This window comes from Trichosurus vulpecula, chromosome 6, assembly GCF_011100635.1.
Source record: "Trichosurus vulpecula isolate mTriVul1 chromosome 6, mTriVul1.pri, whole genome shotgun sequence".
NCBI classification, from domain to species: Eukaryota; Metazoa; Chordata; class Mammalia; order Diprotodontia; family Phalangeridae; genus Trichosurus; species Trichosurus vulpecula.
The window spans coordinates 186,415,025-186,432,121 of NC_050578.1; positions in this window are offsets into that span (position 1 = coordinate 186,415,025).

Consider the following 17,097-nt stretch of genomic DNA (forward strand, 5'->3'; position numbering starts at 1 on the left):
TCAATGGAATGAAATCTTTTTGAGGACAGAAATTATTTTGTTTTTGTCTGTACTCCTAGCATTTAACAGAGTGCTTTGCACATACAAGGTACTTAATAAGTGTTCAATTAATTGAATGAATTATTCCAGGAGACTCGAGGATAGGAAAGTTGTCTTAGTCTTTAACAAAGAAGGGGGAAAAAGGTGGATTTTGGAAACAACACTTCTGTAAGCCTATGGTAATGGGCAAAATTCTATTATTGAACTTAATAATATTTTCATCAACATCATCATTAAATATAAAGAATGATGTTGGGGAAATCATGGATTCATTAAATGCCAAATTCAACTCACTTATGTTTCTGACAAAGTTGTTGGACTTATTTATCAAGAAAATGCTTAGGATGGTAGGATTATAAGAATGGATCATATATTTAGAGGTAGAAGGGACCTAGAAGGTTGTATAGTCTAACTCCTACATTTTGTAGATGAGGAAACTGAGGCTCTCAGAAGTTATCATATATCTTCATTTCTGCAAAACATTTAGAAGAAGGCTCTCATGAAAGACAACATGCAGAAAAATGCAGGCTGCATGATAGAACCATTAAGTTGAGTCATAGCTATTTGAACAACCATATTCAAAAGACTATTGATTCATGGATTGAAGCCAATGTGGAGGAACATCTCTAGCAGTTTGTCACAGTACAACTCAACATTTTTATCAATGAAGACATAGAAGGCAGACTTACTAAATTTTCAGATGACATAAATCTAGAAAGATAGCTAATGTATTAGATGGCAGAATTAAGATTAAAAAAGACCTTTCCAGGCTATAACAATTGGCAAAAGTTAGTAAGAGGAAAGTTAATAAAAATATATGTAAAATTCCACACAGTTCATGAGAATAGAATATGAAAATAGAGAAATGATGAAAATAGAATGAGAAAAATTTACTCAAAAATTGTTCATGTAACATGGAGTTAGAGATTTTAGTTGAAAAGAAACTTAATATGAACTCACAACGTGGCATGGCTATTATAAGAAGTGAGTGGCCATAAATCAAATGGTGACCAGATGAAAATAATGACCTGAGGTAGTTAGACGGCAAACTGGATAGAGTGTAGGATTTTGAGTATGCAAGACCTGAATTAAATCCTGCCCCAAGTACCTACTAGCTGTATGAGCCTAGATAAGTCACTTAACTTTTCTGTATCTCAGTTTCCTCAACTGTCAAGTAGGAATAATAATAGCACCAAAGAGTTGTTGCGAGTATCAAAAGAGACAACATAATTTCAACCAAACTACTCCTTCTACTATGCCCTCTGGAATGCCTGTTTTATAGGCAATAAATTGGCTTCCATCATAAACCTTTTCTTCAGTTCTCTCCCAGGCCATCTCCACTGCATTGGCCACTCTCACTTCTATTTCCCATCTTGACTTTCTCACGTGTTCCTGGCCCCATTATCATATTACTAGTTGCTGTTTCAGTCATTTTTCAGTCATGTCTAACTCTTCAAGAGCCAAATCCACTTTCACCATACGCTCCTGCAGGTACTCTTCAGCCAGTGACACTGACCACCAGGCTGGTCCATAAACAAGACATTCCATCTCCTGGCTCCAAGTATTTTCTCTAACTATCCCCTAGACCTGGAATATTTTCCCCCCTCATCTCTACCTTCCTTCAAGTCCTATATAAAACCCTACATTCTACAGAAAGCCTTTCTAAGTTCCTCTGATTTCTTTCCCTCTCTTAATTATTTCCTATTTATCCTGTACATAATTGTTTATTGTCTCCTCCACTGGTTTGGAGTCCCTTGAGGGCAGGTATTGTTTACCTTTCTTTGCATCCCTAGTGCTTAGCACAGTGCCAGGTACATAAAAGGTGTTTTAATGCTCATTGTCTACCAAATTGAAATGTATAAATAAGTTTGCAAAACTTAAAAGATCTACATAAAGTCAAATGTTGAAATGCTTATCACACGGAAGAGAGAGCACATGTCTGTCGTGTAGGTGGAGAGGACAGGACAAGGAATAAACAGGGACAGTTACAAGGAAGAAGATTTCAGTTTGACATAAGGACAAAAACAACAACAATGTTTTGCCAATTAATTCTGACAAAGTAACAGGTTGTCTTGTCACATTTGAAATTGGCCAAGAAGAGATTGGATGAGCATCTGCAAGGGATGTCCTGAGGGTGTTGCTGCATGGGACAGAGGTTGGACTAGGTGATTCCTAAGTACGTTTCCAACGAGAATATTTTCTTATCCTGTGCTTCCATGACATGAGAGGTTGAGTACAAGCCTGTTTTCATGGACTTCCAGAATTACATGGTGTGTCTTAAACTGCAACAATAAACTGTAACAGGTTATTTCCTTTCAAAGGTAAATAGCAAAGATTTTGCTACAAATTAAAAAATGTATCCACGAGATCCCAAAGGACAAACAAAGTATATAGTTGTTATTTTAGGTTATAATTAGTCTATTGTAACGCAGTTTGAAGCAATAATTAGGTCCCAGAGATCCTGAGGAACTTAAAGTCTTAAACTATTTCCTCTTTGTTTGGTCAGCTTAACCTTAAAAGTTCCTTAATAGTAAGCATAATGGAATAATGGAAGGGTTATTGTTTTCTGAGCATGGGAAGATACTCAGAGCACAGAGTAGAGGTACTATGGTAAGCTCCTTGAGGGCAGGAAGCATGTCTTATTCATCTTGGTATCTCACGGAGCAGCCTGGCATGGTGTTGTAAGCGCAGCAGATGCTTGGTGTTAGATTGTTGTTTAATTAATGAAGGAAAGAACAAATTAATCCAAAGGGGTACTGATGTTATGTTATGTTGACGTCTGGCTAGGATGCTTACCCACAGGGTACTAGCCATGCGAAAAGAGCCACTTTCAAGTTGAAAAAAAGTTGAAAGCACCTTTTAACTAGACCTTTTTGGTATTCCAATGTCTCACTCCAGGTAGTGGGTCCAGTAACAGCCACCTTAGGATGAATTCCATTTTTTAGTGAGTAATGAATGCTCTAGTGAGATCCGGGTCTTATTGGCATTATTTTCATGAGTCTGTATTTCTACTCTGACAGAATACTTCTTTCTGAATAGGATTTAGTGAATTTAGTGAACTAAAAGAGGATTTCGATGGCAATATTCAGGTTGGAAATTGATAAATTATTCAATTAAAGCCAATTTTCATATATGGGCTGTTCGCTATCAATCATCTATCTATCTATCTATCTATATTGTACACTTCAACTTTCTTCATCCCTGCATAGACACAAGGTATCCCTCCATTCTGAAATTTCTCAAAGCACTTCATTTCTGCCCATCTATACTTCTACACTCTATTTTATACCATATTTATTTGTTTCCTTTTTCTGCTTGTATTCGTGAAGGAGGTGAGAACACTAAACAAATGGTAAAAGTTCTGCATTATTAATACTAAAAAGATTACTATAAAAAAGATATTAAGAAAATATTGGTAGCTATGATCCACCCTCATTCATTCATTCACTCATTTAAGAGGCATTTACTAAGTGCTCTTAGGTATTGCTCTAGAAGTTGGGCATACACAGATGAAGAAAAGAAAAGAAATGAAGCAGTGTCTGCCTTCAAGGGGGTTACATTTTATGGTGAAACAACACCATGTATAGCAACAGAAGTACAGACTATTTACAAAGAAGATAGAAGGGAGGTTGGATAGAGGGATGAGACTAGCAACAAGGGAAACCAGGACAGTCCTCCTACTGCAGGAGACAGTTTATGTGAAGTTTGAGGAATTCTATGAGGAGAGGAGGAGGAGGAGGGAGGGCATTCTTGGCAAGGGGAGATACCTGTACAAATTCATCAAGAGGGGGGATGGAATGCCATGTCCTGGGAACATCATGGAGATCAATTTGGCTCAAATTTATAGTGTGAGCAGTAATATACAGTAAGCTTTGAAAGGTGGCTAAAACTAGTCTGTGAAGAGTTTTGTTCTAGACAAGGCAAGGATGAACTTCTGGACCCTTTGCTGGCTTTTGTATCTCTGTACATTTTTTTAAAGAAAAAAACCTACATATATAGAAGGCATTCTGGGGAAGGTCTGAGAAGGGACAGCAAAGGTTTTCCTAAATAATATTCTGTAGGAATATCTTTATCTTTACATATTTTTACAGTCTTACAACTGACTGAAAGGTTCAGAGAATAGATGTCACTGTGATTTTAAAAAATATCTATAAGAAAATGTGTATGTATTTGCAAGTATGTATGTGTGTGTGTGCATGTGTGTGTATAAAGTAAACTCTCAGAATCTCCTTCAGCAAAGTGTCTCCAATCACTTGCAACTCCTTTAAAGACTTAGCAAGAACATGGCTAACATGGAAATATGTTTCGCATGACTACACATGTATAATCTATATCAAATTGTTTGCCTTCTCAAGAAGGGGTAGGGAAAGGAAAGAAGGAGAGAATTTGGAACTCAATATTTTTTAAAATGAATGTTTAAATTATATTATATGTAACTTGAAAATAAAATAGAAAAAAAGTCTTAGCAAGAGAAATGTATTTGTTTGAAGATCTTCTGGTTACTAATAGTAAGTGAGGCATAAAAGAGGGAAAGAGATACTTGCCAAAGGGGTTGTCGTTATATGGGTGCTATCCAGTGCAGAATGCAAATAGAAGATGTATTCCTGACGAATGTTGAGGTTCTCTTAATGCATCTTTTTGCAGAAGCATTGCATCATCTCCTAAAGGAGATCCATAATCATTACAAATATTTAGGACTAACCATCTAATTATCTCTATGGGAAAAAGTAAGTAGCAGAAGGCCATCTAACACTCACTTTATAATACAAAGTTGGATGGACACCCCAAAAAACTGGTCTATAAGTACAAATAGCTTGGGTAGCCACTGCAGATAGATGATGAACTGGGCTCAGAATGGGAGAGGAGGAAGAGAGGAAATTGAACCACATTTGAGAAACTGTCCATTCTTGTAATGATCCCACTCTGCCCTCTGAAACAAAGTCCTAATTTTTTTTTGATGCTTGGATGGCTGTCATTGTGAATCATATACTACAACAGTCTTCTGAAAATTAAATCTGTAGGTAAAAAGGAAATGGAGAGATACATGGTGGATACTAAGTTGCGGCATAATGCAAAAAATCATAAAATAGCACTGATACTAGTATGGAAGAAGGGAATGAGAAGAAAAGGAAGCGGGCTGGGCATGGAGATAGATATAGATGAACAGCTCATTTACTCTAATAGCATCCACATGATTTGAAGAGCTCTAGATGAAAGTTTCCCCAGCATATTCAGTAGGCCATAGGGTGCAGAGTTTATGGGAGGAAATGGACAATAGGATGGGAGAGATCTGTATCTTTGAAGGGAGAAACCATTCAGGAAGAATATATATTCATTAATGCTTCAAAGTTGTATTGTATTTTTGTATGTGTTTTATTTTCTCCCTGGAACAGCATAGATCCTTTATGGCAGAGATGGTACAGGATTTATGAGCCTCTATCTGACAGTAATTTGAGGATATTCATTGTTATATGTTCTTTAAAGCCACTGAAACTTTGAATTTTAGATCTGGGAAGGGTCTTAGACACATAAGTCAAAATTATTTCATTCGTTATGATAGTCTTCTCCCTTTCTTTCCTCCCAACCCCAAGTTATTCCAAATTGGAAAGATTTTCCCATAAGCAAAAAATCTCTTTGAAGACAAGGAAAGATGAGAAAGAGGAGAAAAGGAATTAATTAAGTCACCACAATATGCTTTTATCTGCTGTTGTGCTATGCTTGCACCTGAAGAGGAAACAAGGAAGATATTGTTCCTGCCCTCAAGGAATTTATAGTCTAGTAGAGGAGTCAAGATATGTATATTTGTGTGTGTGTGTGTGTGTGTGTGTGTGTGTGTGTGTGCATGTGTGTGTGTATATATGTATATGTATGTGTGTATATGTATATGTGTGTATATGTATATGTATGTGTATATGTGTGTATATATATACACACATATATGTATGTATGTATGTAAATGCCACATAAGTGGTCAACAAATTTCTGCTGAGTTCAGAGAGGGGAATATCTCATTCTGGGATTGTTGTCATGGTGATAACCTTTCCCCTTGTTTGCCATCTTGACATTTAGAATCAGTTGGAATTCTTTAACTTTCTGAGCTTCACCTACAGATGAAACAGCTTGTATAAATGAAAAAGGGGCCATTTTCTAGCTCAGAATTCAGGGCATCTAGGAATGGGCTAATGCATTAAATTTATTGACCTGTAAGTTTACTAATCAAGAGGTCATGGCTTTTTGTCTCCCTTAAAAATCTCCCTTTGCCCACCTCCTCTTTTCTGTCTATATTCTTTCATTGTTTCAGACATTTTCTGCCTTCCCCTCATTCTCTTTGTCTTACCTTTTTCCTTCTGTGTTTCATATCCCTTTTGCTTCAGGCAACCCCCTCTCATCTTCCTCAAAATTACATCTCCCAAGTGGTCCTACCTTCTCTCCTCCCCTCTTCCCTAATTTCATCTGCCATCTCCTCCTTGCTCTCACCAACTTGCCTGGCCTTTTATCTACTTGCTTAATTTATGTATGTTTTACACAGCATTCATTGCCAAGACATCTGGCTTCTTACAGTCATTAAAAACACATAGGGAAAAAAAGAATATTCATCACTCCAATGAAAGACTTTAAATGGTTTCAATAAATAATTTAATTGAAATTCTCCACCAGTCTTGGTCCCTCTCAGTTCCTGCCTCCTCATTTCCCCATTCACTAACCCCTTCCTTCCAATATAACTCCTTTCCCTCTCCAATGAACACTTAGGCTGTATCCACAGGCACCAAAACAATTTGTCCAGAAGTGAAAAATTCAGACAATCAGCCAGTTGTTTTGTCAATATGATGGCTGGCAATCTTTTTGCCTGATTTAAAAAAAAACGAATTGACAGAATTGACCTGTTGTTTTGGCATTGTTATAGACAGGGCAGGACAGAAATAACTTACCTCCCAGGCTACTTTGATAGCCTATAAATTATAGTTAATGACAAGTTGTGGGGATACCATTCCCCAGATTGACACCTTTATTTGCTGTTTTTTTTGGTCAATGGTACATACCCTAAATGAAAATTCATCTGCCTGGTTGGCTAGTTGCTGGACTCTCTCCACCCACTGCCTATGCTTCAGGGCAAGCTTAGACAAATATTTTTTTTTCCCCACAGTCAGGCAACATTTGTCCTAACCAACATTTACCCAAATCAATACATTTTAATTGAAACTAATGGCAGTTAGTTTAAACAAACAGATTTTTCACTAGACGAAAACATTAAATCAATGCATTTCTTTAAAAAAGCTATAACTTATGTAAAATCTTAAATTTTTATTTTTATCCAAGATGCATTTTTATTCTACTTTATCTGCTAGGTTAAGGAATAGAGCTAAAAGGGGGCGGAGCCAACATGGCGGCTGGTAAGCAGGAACTAGTATGAGCTCCAAACTGAGTCCCTCCAAAAACCTATAAAAAATGGCTCTGAACCAATTCTAGAAGGGCAGAACCCACAAAACAGCAGAGGGAAGCAGGGCTCCAGCCCAGGACAGCCTGGATGGTCTCTGGATGAGGTCTATCCCACACGGAGCTGGGAGCTGGGAGCTGGGAACGGAGTGGAGCAGAGTCCAGCGTGGGCGGCGTGGACCATCCAGGCCAGGAGTTGGGTGGAGAGGGCCCTAGCGCCCTGAATCAGTGAGATGCGGCAGTTACCAGACTCCTTAACCCACAAACACCAAGGACTGCGGAGAAGGTTAGTGGGAAAAGCTGCAGGAGTAGAAAGAGTTCGCGGTACGGCTTCCAGCCCCGGGGGCAGCGGAGGTGGGGCAGCTACAGCTGTTGTTACTTCCGGCTCCAGGCCCACCTGGTGGGAGGAATTAAGTGGCGGATCAGAGCAGGAGTGCACAGCCTGCTGAAGATCTAAGCCCAGTTTGGGTTGGGGGTTGGGTAAGGAGGAGTGCTGGTGTGGCAGAGCTGGCACCTCCCCCCCAAACGTGGAACATAGAACTCTCTAGTCTACAAGCAGTCATACCCCGCTGAAAAACTCAAAGGTCAAGTTAGTTGGCTGGGAATATGGCCAGGCAGCGAAAACGCACTGAGATTCAGTCTCAGACTTTGCTTTCTTTCTTTGCTGACAAAGAACACCAAAACATACAGCCTAAAGAAGTCAATAAAGTGCAAGAGCCTACACCAACAGCCTCCAAGAAAAACATGAACTGGTCCCAGGCCATGGAAGAGCTCAAAAAGGATTTGGAAAAGCAAGTTACAGAAGTAGAGGAAAAATTAGGAAGAGAAATGAGCAGGATGCGAGAAAACGATGAAAAACAAGTCAATGACTTGCTAAAGGAGACCCAAAAAAATACTGAAAAATACACTGAAGAAAACAACACCTTAAAAAACAGACTAACTCAAATGGCAAAAGAGCTCCAAAAAGCCAATGAGGAGAAGAATGCCTTGAAAGGCAGAATTAGCCAAATGAAAAACAAGGTCCAAAAGACGACTGAAGAAAATACTACTTTAAAAATTAGATTGGAGCAAGTGGAAGCTAGTGATTTTATGAGAAATCAAGATATTATAAAACAGAACCAAAGGAATGAAAAAATGGAAGATAATGTGAAATATCTCATTGGAAAAACCACTGACCTGGAAAATAGATCCAGGAGAGATAACTTAAAAATTATTGGTCTACCTGAAAGCCATGATCAAAAAAAGAGCCTAGATATCATCTTTCAAGAAATTATCAAGGAGAACTACCCTGATATTCTAGAGCCAGAGGGTAAAATAGAAATTGAAAGAATTCACAGATTGCCTCCTCAAATAGATCCCCAAAAGAAATCTCCTAGGAATATTGTCACCAAATTCCAGAGCTCCCAGATCAAGGAGAAAATACTGCAAGCAGCCAGAAAGAAACAATTTGAGTATTGTGGAAACCCAATCAGAATAACCCAAGATCTGGCAGCCTCTACATTAAGAGATTGAAGGGCTTGGAATACAATATTCCGGAGGTCAATGGAGCAAGGATTAAAACCTAGAATCACCTACCCAGCAAAACTGAGTATCATGCTCCAAGGCAAAATATGGATTTTCAATAAAATAGAGGACTTTCAAGCTTTCTCAGTGAAAAGACCAGAACTCAATAGAAAATTTGACTTTCAAACACAAGAATCAAGAGAAGCATGAAAAGGTAATCAAGAAAAAGAACAAGAAAAAGAAATTGCAAGGGACTTACTAAAGGTGAACTCTTTTGCTGACATTCCTACATGGAAAGATGATGTGTATGATTCATGAGACCTCAGTATTAGGGTAGCTGAAGGGTATATGCATACATATATGTTTATGTATATATATGGGTGAATGTGTATGTATGTATATATCTATGTGTGTATGTGTGTATATATATATATATATATATATATATATATATATATATATATACAGAGAGAGAGAGAGAGAGAGAGAGAGAGAGAGGGAGGGAGGGAGGGAGGGAGGGAGAGGGAGGGAGAGAGAGGGAGAGAGGGAGAGAGAGAGGGAAAGAGGGAGAGAGCAGACACAGGGTGAGTTGAAGATGAAGGGAACATATCTAAAAGAAATAAAATCAAATTAAGGGATGAGAGAGGAACATACTGAGAGAGGGAGATAAGGAGAGATAGAATGGGATGGATTATCTCCCATAAAGGTGGCAAGAGGAAGCAGTTCTGTGGGAGGAGAGGGGAGGGCGGATGAGGGGGGAATGAGTGAACATTGCTCTCATCAGATTTGGCCTAAGGAGGGAATACCATACATACCCAATTGGGAATCTTACCCCACAGGAAAGAAGAGGGAAGAAGATAAAAAAATTAAATTGGGGGGATGATGGAGGGGAGGGCAGATAGGGGTGGAGGTAGTCAAAAACAAACACTTTCGAAAGGGGACAGGGTCAAGGGAGAAAATTCAATAAAGGGGGATGGGTTGGGAAGGAGCAAAATATAGTTAGTCTTTCACAACATGAGTATTGTGGAAGGGTTATACATAATGATACACATGTGGCCTATGTTGAATTGCTTGACTTCTTAGGGAGGGTGGGTGGGAAGGGAAGAGGGGAGAGAATTTGGAACTCAAAGTTTTAAAAACAGATGTTCAAAAACAAACAAAAATGTTTTTGCATGCAACAAGAAAATAAGATACACAGGCAATGGGGCGTAAAAATTTATCTTGCCCTACAAGAAAGGAAGGGAAAAGGGGATGGGAGGGGAGTGCGGTGACGGAGGGAAGCGCTGACTGGGGAACAGGGCAACCAGAATATATGCCATCTTGGAGTGGGGGGGGAGGGTAGAAATGGGGAGAAAATTTGTAATCCAAACTCTTGTGAAAATCAGTGCTGAAAACTAAATATGTTAAATAAACTTATTTATATTTGTATAAAAAAAGGAATAGAGCTAAAATACTGGACTAAGATTATTTTACAAGTCATACACCTTCAAAATTATCAATATATCAATTATCAAAATATCAATGAAATATATTAATCATTTAGGTTTAAGTAGCATACACCTATTTTCACAATCTTCATCTTCACATGTGTATGTATATCATTCACATGTATGGCATGTATGTGATGTCAAAGCAACTTGCATAATGGATGTAGTGCAAGACTTGGAGTTCAGAAGATCTGGATTTAATTCTACCTCTGACAGTACTTACCCTAGGTAGGTCACATAGCCTCTGAGCCTCCATTTCCTCTTCTGTTAAAAAAGAAATCCATAGCACTTACCTTGTATGGGTTCAGGGGTGGGGAGCCTGCAGGCTTAAGGCCACATGTAGCCTTCTAGGTCCTTGGGTGTGGCCTTTTGATGGAGTCCAGGTTTCACAGAACAAATCCTTTTATTAAGAGGATTTGTTGTATGAAGTTTGAATTAAGTCAAAGGCCTTCATTTGAGGACCTAGAGGGCCACGTGTAGCCTCAAGGCAAATCACCCCTGGTGATTATCAAATGACCTAGCCTATAAGTTATATATGAATTTGGGCTATTATATTATATAATTATATAGCATTCTCCCATTCCCCCAGCTCATTTGATTAGAACAGGAGACCAAAGTTATACTTTCAACCCCATGTTAAAACCAATAACTACTTCTACTTTGTGGCCAAGGGAAGTCATACTATGTAAGGTTTAGATAGTACTTTAAAATTTGTAGAATACTTTACATACATTATCTTGTTTAATTCTTTCAACAACCCTGCAAGGGAAGTACTAAAGTGAAAATCTCCAGGTTTTAGGTGAGAAAATTGAGGTACACAGTGGTTGTGACTTTCCAAGGTACCGTAACTAGAAAATGCCTGAGGAAAGATTCAGATCCAGGTTTTCCTGACTCCAAGTCAAGTGTTCTACCTATTATTATACTATATTATACTATACTGTCTAGTATTATCCTCCCATTAGCTTTCTTGTTTAAAGGGAGGGTATAGGAAGGAATGGGGGTTTCACGTAGCCAGTTCCCATACTAGGAGGGAAACACAATAACTTATTGAGCTTGAGATATTGCTGGCAAGGCAGTGTATACTCGCCAGTGAACAATAACTGCCTACACTCAGAAGAAGGGTTATACAATTGCAAATAACTAATTACATGCCAAAGGTTTGATTCTAAATGAGTAGGAATATGGTGAAGATGTAATGGCTTTCTTAGCTTTCAAATAGGGAATCTTCTAGGACTAGGACCAATCAGGTGATTAGGCAATGGGAGATGGAATGGCCCACAAACAATGTTGTAACTAGGACTTTTTTCACCTGGGTCAAAAAATAGTTGAGCATTGGAGGAAAGGGGCATGTGAGTAACAGCCAAGAAGGTAGTCTGAGTCTACGTGAAAGCTTGCTGGGCAGATGGAAGGACAGCTAGCCTTTCAAAAAGCCTGGCCCTCATCCTGCAGGACTTGGGGTTGAGAGACGTAGCTGAATTCTGGGAAGCGGGCTTTGAGCTAAGGAATCCTGTTAGAACCAGTTGGGCTGCTGTTTAGAGGAAAAATATATTTGAGACCCACAGACAGAGCCAAAACAGGCCTTTTAAAGAATCTGGGGTAAAAATAGGTGGGAGGAAGAGGAGAGTAAGACTATATAGGGCAGTCCAACCATGTGTATGGTCTTGTGGGGGAAGATACAGCCCATCCTCAAGAAAGTCTAGGCCCCATTCCTGTGTGTGTATATGTGTGTGCACACATGGGAGGGAGGGAGGGAGGAGAGAGGGGGAGAGGAAGAGAGAGAGAGAGAGAGAGAGAGAGAGAGAGAGAGAGCAGGTATCATGATAATTGGATCTTGAGGATAGCATCTTCAGGGCAATTGTTTTGTATGATGACTCATGACTTCTATGGAATAAGAATCCTCCCACTTACTAATACTGTCATTGGGGCAAAGTCCCATTGAGCCCTTACTGATATGGCTCTGCACATCTGTATTATATTGTAAACTTGTGATGGGATATCTAACTTTCCAAAGGTATCTAAGCTGTTCCAGTAGATGAGACCCATGAGAAATAAAGTATCTATCTGCCCCAGAAAGATATCTCTTTCTCCTTCCATACTCATCAAAAGACTGACAGTGCCCAGGCAAAGCCTGAGGTTATCTTTTGGAGTATTCACTTTTACTTACAAGATAATTAGCTGCCCAATTGCTTACCCAAACTTTCCTGGTGAATTTGCTTGTGTAAGTAATTGTGATTTATTGAAAAATCCCCAAGTTTGCCAAGCTTCTGTGCTTCATCTCCTAACTATTTGACCCCTCAGGAATAAAATGTGTTTTTTGATATTTGTAAATTAATTTTTAAATATCACCCCTGTTGAATTTGTTCAAGGTATCACATTTTCTAAGACCTAAAGAATCGTGGCCATAACCAACTGCTTCTGGCTAGTCCTGTCTATGTTTCACCAATGTGTTCAGTGTTTCCAGTTGAGTGAGTATGACGAATGTCAGCTTGAAGTGGTAGATAGCAGAGCAACCTTAGAACGAGATGGATCCAAGTTCTGTTCTCTGACACAAGCTGGTTCTCTTACTGTTCTAGGCAACTCTCTCAGATTGTATATTATAAACGGGTTGCTGCTCTGTCCTTGGGTGGGGATGCCACTGTAAGAGTTGATATCCCTGGTTTAGATATGTACCTTGCTGAAGATCATGTAACTGGTGAATCAGAGGCTCATAGGATAATAAAGGTTTTTCAGATAAAAAGGGACTAGGTAGTCAAGCCCCTTTGTATTATATACAAAAAACGTGACGCCTTTGAGATGAAGTAGCAACCACATAGGTAGCAAGTAACAAAGCCAGAATATGAGCCCAGGTTTTCTGATTCTAAAGCCAGTATTCTTTTGGCTATCCCACTTTATCCCAAAGTATAAATGTCCTATCCCCTTTGATTTAGTTGATTGTTTTGTCTCTGATTATGTCGGGGGACACATAACTACTCCATTGAGAATCCAAATGAGAAAGAGATACTTGCTGGTTCCTTTTATTCACAGAGTGCAGACCCATGCTACCTGGACAACTAGAGAGAGGCCTTGATGTAAAATTAGCTCCTGGCTTTGTTTGGCCTCTGGACAAATGGAGGTCATGGAGAGAACCCAATAAGACTATTAAAGAACTTGGTCACTGTGTTCATGACCTCAAACTCCAGTTATTTGTTAAAGACATTAATTAGAAATTGTTTGCATTGTTCATTGATCTATAGAATCATTGATGTCCAGAGTTGGCAGGGAACTTGGTGATCATGTAAGCCAAACCTCCCCTGAAGCTAAATGTCCATTGTTCATCAGAATAAAAACAATACAGGAAAGATCTTTGATTGTTTCAGTGTGGCAAGACTCCCAGTGTGGGAACTATCTCCATCAATGTAGATTGAAGCCAGAATAGACAAATCCTAACAAGTTACCTAAGGCAGAAAGAGATTAATTAGAGATTAAATGACCTGCCTAGGGCCACAGAACTAGCAAATGTCAGAAAAATCATCTGAACCGAGTTACTCCGTATTTCAAGCTTAGCTCTAGCCACTATACCATGTGGCCCTTCCAAAAATTAAGATATCTCTCTACTAATAATGATCAATGTGAATTATTTGCATTTGAGAATTTCCTTGCTGTATTGCTATACTCCTGCTTTAAGGCCTTCAATCCTGAATAGTGTTTAGCAGTAGATTTTCCCCCATAAGGTTTCCCTAAGGAGGTGACTGAGTCCATCATCCTTGATGTATCCTCTTCAAATTTTGCCCCCCTTTCTACAGACTTATGTCCTGATTATGGAAGTGACAGAAGCCTGGTCACAGGGGACCTTTGATATTAGATTGAACAAAATATTAGAAAGTGCAGCACAATGGGAGAAGCAAGCCTGTACTGGTGCTGGGAAGGTTCTTAGTGACCTTTTAGGGCTTCTCGATATCTAATTTTGGTAATGTGATTGATGATGCGATTTCTCATAAGTGGTAGAAAGAAACTACATCAAAATTAATCACATTACACTGGCTAGGGGGTAAGCCTGAATAAAAAGGTACGTGAACTCATTATCCGATGATTTTTTTTCCCCATTTGAAATTAAATTTTTCCCAAATCTATCCGTATTGGACTGAAAAACCTGTGAATGTGTTTGTAAATGAGAATGACCAGAGATGAGTAATTTGGCCCAAGTGATTACAGTTTATAATAGGAAATCCAGGGGTTTTCTGTTTATCACACACCAAAGCAGTTGATGGTAAAAGAAAGAGTGAGTCATAGGAGATGATTGAAATTGCAGACAGTTACTCTCTCTAGCTTCAAAGGAATAAAAATTAAAGTTTATGTTTGTATAGTGCTTCGATTGAGAAAAGCATTTTGCATCCGTGATCTCATATGATCCTTTTGTGAGGGGCAGCACAACTGTGATTATTCACTTCTAACAGTTGAAGAAATGAACTCAGTGACTTGGCTAAGATTTCATAGTAGGTGGCACTGTATCTGATGCCAACCGTGTGTTCTTTCTACTCTATCGGGAGCCCCCAAGATCATCGTGCACTTCTCTCTTCTGAAAGTTTAAGGTTTTTTTTTCTCTGATTCAAATCCTTTATAAAAGACATTTAAAAGTACTAAACTGAGAGTTTGGTTTTCTTTGCATCCCATAATCCTATATGGTAGCTACATTAGCTTTAGGATAATATCTATGGGGAAGGGGAGGGAATTAACCTTAATATAAAAACATGTAGCTTGGAGAAGTCTAGAAATCTATCATTTTTTCCAATATGTAGTATTCAAACTACAGAGCTGTACACCCTACACTTAAGCTATCAAGAAATTTAGGCTATTTGAAATGTTATCAATGTGCAGGCAGGGTATGGCCATTATGTTAGATGGGCAATACAATTTATGGGAGATATAATAAATAGAGGGAAATTTAGTATGTTTGTTCAATATAGAGTAGGTAATTGAAGTACAGGATACAAAGTAAAACTATAAACAATAATTACATAGTGAGAATGTAGAGAGTTGACCGTGCCCTCCATAATAATAAAGCTGAGAATCAGCAAAGACAGAAGCCTGTGTGCAGTTGGAAGCTGGTTGTAAAGGGAGTGGATGCTTAATAAACATCTGGAGAAACTGTGTGATGATACTGAGAGCAGACTCTTCCAAAGGAAAGAGCTGTTTCTGCCACCACTCGGATCTTCCCTTATAATCTTAATTTGTAGAGGAACATATGATTACGTATATATGATTATGTACATCTGGAATGGAGTTAATTTGATGCCTCTGTATCCTAAGTAGTGAACTAAATGCAGTAAAAACACGTAGAGTTGTTTAGTACATTCCATAGTTTCCAAGCTGGAAGTTTCCCTCCCCCCAACCTTGCAGACACTCGATCTTAAAAACTTATCCTTACGCATGAATGTATGATCAATGGAAAGTCCCTGAAGGCAAGGACTGTATCATTTTTGTCTTGGTGTCTCTGGTGCCTTGGACAGGGCTTGGCTCATAGAAGATGCTTAATAAACTCTTATTGATTAATTGATCAATTAAATTAATTTCATTTATTCAGAGCCTGTCATGAAGTTAACTGGATCATTCATTCATTCATCCATTCCTTCCCTCTTTATACTTTTTTTTTACCCATTCGACAGGAATTTGTTGAAGCCTAAGGCTACATAGCTAGGGTTTTTTCGATAGCTAACAGTTATATAACACTTTAATTTTTCTGAAGACTTTACAAATATTATCTCATTTTATCTTCATAACTACCTTAAATGGCAGATGCTATTATTAATCTCATTTTGCAGTTAAGGGACTGAAGCATACAGAGGATATATGACTTGCCCAGGGTCACACAGCTAAGTGTCTGAGGCAGGATTTGAACTCAGGTTTTCCTGACTCCAGGTTAGGATTTCAACACTTGATCCACTGCATAAGCTACCTGCCTCTAAGTAGTTAGTGGGGGCTGGGGGAAGATTAAAAAAATGTTTGTACAAAACATTTGCATGAAATATTTAAGGAAAATAATGAACAGTATATGATAACTAAATGAAAATTATTACAGAAATTCATAAAAAGGAGCAAGCAGTGGGAGATGGAATAGCTGAAGAAGTTTTTGTAGAGGAGGAAGAGAAGGTAAGAATTCACCTGAGCCTTAATCTCTTTTTAAAAAAAAGACTCATTATTTACAACATTCATTTATTTTTAAATTCTGAGTTCCAAATTCTTTTCTTCCCTCCAGCCTCTCCCCTACCCATTGAGAAGGCAAGTAATATGATTTCAATTACACATGTAAAGTCATGCAAAACATATTTGCATATTAGCCATGTTATTTTTTTAAAAGCAAGAAAAAGTAGAGTGAAAAAATTATGCATCAATTTGCACTCAGAGTTCGTCAGTTCTCTCTTTCCGGAGGTGGATTCCATTTTTCATCATGAGACCTTTGGAACTGTTTTGGATCATAGGGTTGATTTGAGCAGCTAAGTCTTTCACAGTCAACCATTGCTACAATACTGCTATTATTGTGTACAAAGTTCTCCTGGTTCTGCTCACTTCATTTTTCATCCATTCATAAAAGTCTTCTTAGATTTTTCTGAAAACATTCACCTCCTTGTGAGCCTTAATTCAAATTAAATTCAACCAG